The sequence below is a fragment of the Adelges cooleyi genome, unplaced genomic scaffold (genome assembly GCF_023614345.1).
Source record: "Adelges cooleyi isolate 19-005CV unplaced genomic scaffold, UGA_ACOO_1.1 ACOO_flye_CR_arks_rails_tigmint_CR_PRNA_1, whole genome shotgun sequence".
NCBI lineage: Eukaryota > Metazoa > Arthropoda > Insecta > Hemiptera > Adelgidae > Adelges > Adelges cooleyi.
In genome coordinates, this window is record NW_026095751.1 from 4,432,585 (window position 1) to 4,437,830 (window position 5,246).

Below are 5,246 nucleotides of genomic sequence, written 5' to 3' on the forward strand. Positions count from 1 at the left end.
TTGTTTAGGCCAATACGAACCAATAAGTCAATTAATGATAAATCCATTGCATAGGTGTATAAATTATTTTAATAATTGTTAGGGAGTGAGGATTTTGTATAATTTCGCACATTGGCGCATGTGTTTCAAAAGTTACATCGAGTTCGAAAGTAAATAAAGATTTATATGTACGATTTTCTATGGAAGTATTATTTATCGAATTCTCGCCTAAGCATTAGCTCGAAAACACAATTTTTTTACTATAGAAAAACACTTGGGTTGTTCGATGTGCTTTCCCATTTCCACTGTTTACATAAATTGAAGTATACGAATCGACAAATTCAAGTTCTTATAAAATTCATGGCCAACCCGACTTATTGACGATTTTCTAGAATAATAAAAAAAAAACAATTCATGTGAATTGTTTTTGGTTTTTTTTGTAATACAATGTTATTTCAAGGTCATTGTAACTTTCCCCCTTCGATAAGATGATTTTAAGTAGAGATGATTTTGCAATATCTTATAGCAACTTGTATGAATAATAAATTTAGACATTTATGTTAATCTATTTTTTGTTTTTTAGTAAACTATAATTTGATTGGACTTTGAAGTTTATAATATAATTTAAAAGAGCTGTAGTCTTTTAATAAGTTGGATTATTATTATTTTTATTTTATATAGTATTTTAATATTTTTACATAAATAGTCGCGTTTGCATTAATCGAAGTAATTGTTCAGACTTAAACGCCACTTAAATCAGTTCACTAAACTGCTATAATCTACTATGCAAGGTTCCACTCTAAGCTCAATGGTCATCCGAACCAACTCGTTTACAACATCCCTACTAGTAAACACAATATTATGATACCGACCGTGATTTTAACGAACATCATAATGTTCAAGGCTTTATGAATAAAAACTAATGGCTAAAACAATGAAGCAGAATATTAAAGTATGCAATAATACCACTTAAAATATTTGTTTAGTGGTTTACAGAAGACTGCAAGCCAAAACTTTTATTTGATTTTACTATTGTTCAAATTCGAAAACAATAGTTTGTGTCCCTCTGTAAACGTCTAAGGAGTTATTGTTGTCCTAATATTTAAGCCGGGCATTTAACTAAGTTTTATATGCATGAAAAGACAAAATAGATTTCAGCAGTATAAATTATGATTTTAAAACTATTACAATAACCTAAATAAGAATATCTTGATATTATATCCCTACATAGACAGTGATAGATGTTAAATAATTGAATAATTTTTATTCTTAGGAGTTTAATTATAATTTTATTGATGGAATAATAGTTTATTATTAAAGTATAACATTTATATATTTTAATTTATAGTAAAAGCTGTAAAAAAATAATCAAATCTTGTCAAGTTTTTTTTAAATTTTAAATAAACATTTCTAATAGGAATTACATTTTTTTTGTTGCGTTTTCAACCTTTTAGAGTCCTATATAGATAAATGAACGATAAAAATATTAATCAATGAAATTGGTTCAGCGCTATGCGATTCTAAAGATACCGTGGCAGTAGAAACAACAAAAAAGGAATGATTTTTATAATATGAATTAATTAATTTTTTAAGAGCAGTTTAACTATAAAAAAAAAATATTGCGAATCTTAGGTACAAACTGATTTCAACTTGATTTCGTGAATCGTTTTTAAATTATAATTTATGGGTTCTTACCCTATACAATTGTAGTACTGATAATATATTTTCATTTTGCTGCCAGGGGACGTTGGTTGTGCAGATGATGTCTATTTAATTAAAGGCAATAGTATAAAACCAGTCTCGTCAAAATATATGAGAAGCAATTAACGGGCTTTGAAAAAATGATTCAAGTAATGTTGGTGCCCTTGCATAAGAACAAATGCATCCTGAGACACGGGATAGTTTTTAAAAAAATTTTTATACTTTCGATAAAATTTTATTTAATATATAAGTTTTAACTTTTGGTAAAGTAATATATTTAAATACGTAAAATAGTATACATATATTTATGTATATAGTGTGGTTAAATAAAATTACTTAATACCTTTTACCTAAACACTAAGGAGACTTTTAGTAAGAGGGCATAAATGTGGCAGATCTCTAGTCACCATCCGGGTTGTTTCTGCCTCGGATGGCTTTCCGTCTAACGATCAAGCCTCTGATTATAAATAGTATAATGCCTCAGGACAATTATATTGTCTAGCTTTATAACTATAATAAACAGGTTGGTACCTTGAACGCAAGTACTGACACTAGCAAAGAAACAAGAGCCGTACTTTGGCTTCCTCGGAAGATGCGGTCTTTAGCACAATACACTTATTATTAAAAAACACTTAGATTCGAAGTACCTTAAAAGCGACGGGAGAAAAGGTAACACTATTAATAAGTAAAAGAAAAACAACTTAAAAGTTAATAAACACACACACAATTATAATATTCGTAAAAACAATGTAAATACAATAATGCTGTTTTAATTGTTTGGCCTACATTTAATTGCTTATTTGCTAAAATACATTTGTCATTAAGAACTATACTACAATAGTTTATAGTTTATTTTATTTAGTGAAGCTATTATTATATAAACTCTCTACATACTAAATTACATAAACAAAAAAAAACTAATACATATAACGTATTACCTACGTTTTTTTTCCAAAATTATAATCATTTAATTCACAATTTTAAAATACAATACAAACAATAAATTTTTATACATTGCAGATTGAATAATATAGCTGTTATTTAAGTGCACTTACAATAGTTGTAATATTATTAAATATTGTTAAAGTTATGTTAATATTGTAGTTAGTACTACTAGTTATATTTTCTTATACTTATATACGAATACTATATGACGTATTAAAACCTATGTAAAACTCTATTAAATATGTCTGGAAACATAATTCCAAAAAAGTCATTAACTGTTCTAAAATTATCATTTTTTAATTTTTCTTTTAGAGTCGAAAAATAGTTTTTCGCATTTTTAATATTGACTTCAATTTCACTTTTAAGCTCACTAAGACGTGTAAGATGTGTATCGCTACTGAATGGATTTTCCTTAATATTTACTAAATCCTTTTCTTGGGACGTTGGTTCGTCTTTAACATCAGATATTAAACCTAGATTATTAATATTATATTGTGCCCTAGTTATACACTTTTTCAACGATTTTAAAACTAATGACAGATCATCGTTCTGTTTACACTTTTTTAGAGCATCATAAAGTTCTTTTAATTCTGGTGATATTTCCAATGCCAACAATTTTAAAAAGTTATGAAATAATTCCACAAACTCAATCCATAAATTACTGAATTCTGAACAATCAAGACAAATCTTAATTTTTAATTTTTTTATAACAGTTTGAAATAGTTGTATGTGTCTATAAGTGTATCTAAGCGTTGGCAATATTATAATTGAGACTACCTGTCTATGGTATACTAAAAGATCATTGTAAGTATTTGATATCCATGTGTCCAAGGCCTTGTTGTATGCTTTGGATAACTCGTCCTCTAATTCCTCACATTTCCACGTCAGTCCAACGTTTTGATTTTGAATAAAATAAACAAAATCGTTAACGTATTCCCCGATACGATTCAAAAATATCTTTTCGGGCCTAAAGTACAACGAATCGACATTACTCGGTCTATTGTCGCGTACGACGACCGCTTCGATTTTCTTTATATTTTCTTGAATTAAATCAACAAGGTCGTTTGGTGGCGGTGTTGTTTTGTCAAATGAACCAACGCTCACTCTGTGGTCTATTAGATAGATGTGTACGTTTACCTTGATGATTTCAATGGCGTCGAAAACCTTCTTTAGCTTAGATTTTTTGTCACCTCGAACATATTTAATACAACCATCCGTCACGCATAAGGCGTCTGAAACGGTGTTTGCAAATAAGTTGTGTTGCCAGAGCCACTTGTTTTGACCTAGTGTAGATTTTAATACGTTGATAATTTGACCTCCATAATCCGACAACAATTTCAAACTTGTTTCGCGAAATCCGTCATGTTTCATGAGCAACTCACTGAAATGTATAATTTCTAAAGAAGCTTTCGCACATTCGATTATGGATTTATCATATAAGTATGATGCGCATGCATCAGTGTAAATACACAACAAAAGCGCGACAACGCATAACCTAGCTGCAGCCATATTCGTAACTAAATTTGTGTTGGATATTGCTAAAGGTTTTTCATGAGTTTACTTTAATTTATATTTACGTATACGTTTTTTGTTGACAAAGTTTTTTCCCCCTATAAATGTGGACTCTGCGCGTTTAGAACATATGTATTGTTTTTGCTTATTGATATATTATTTGTAAATTTAACCTATTAACCAGTTAGGCGCGTACGTACTAGGGTTGGGACTAATATTCGGATTTTGCGAATATCCGGATAATTCGGATACGGATATCCGAAATCCGGATAATTTCGGATATCCGGATAATTGATCAACTATCCGGTTATCCGAAACTATCCGGATAGTTTCGGATATTCATTTAATTTTTAACCAGCCGAATATATTTTTCGAGTACTCAAATTTATGTATTTTTTGAAACTTTCACGGGTTGAAATATCACGTTTTCAGATATATCCGTGTCAGTGGTTATTAACCGGCTGCGGAACAGTCGTGACAACCCTGAGGATGGACTCTGCAAAGAGTCCGAATAGTCGGTTACAACCACTGACACGGTTATATCTAAAAATCATTCATGTGATAGTAAAATTTAATTAGGTGTCATTATTTTATTATTCGGTATGTTTAAAACACTATATATTATTAAGGTATATTTGTCTTATAAAAATGAAATGAATATCCGAAGCTATCCGGATAATTTTTAACTATCCGGATAGTTTCGGATATCCGGATAGTTGATCAATTATCCGGATAGGCCCAACCCTAGTACGTACAGTTGTTTTTATATTCGTCGTTGTATTTTTTTTTTACACGAGTTTTATTACAAAGATTATTATCCAACGGGAACTTATTTAACTTTCAAATAAAATTACTTAATTTTGAATTTTAAAGACTACATCAAATAAAATAACAATCACAATTAAACAATAAAAGCTTTGTTTATCGGGAGTTGCATCAATTAAAAAGTGTTTTATTGCTATGAATTCCCCTTCTCTACATATTTCCTTAAGATTTGAAGAAGCACGATTTATACCCTAATACGATGATCGATTATGAACTAATCGAATAATAATACAATAATGAGCTGTGGCTTTATGTATATAAACATATTGGTAAATAGAATTAAA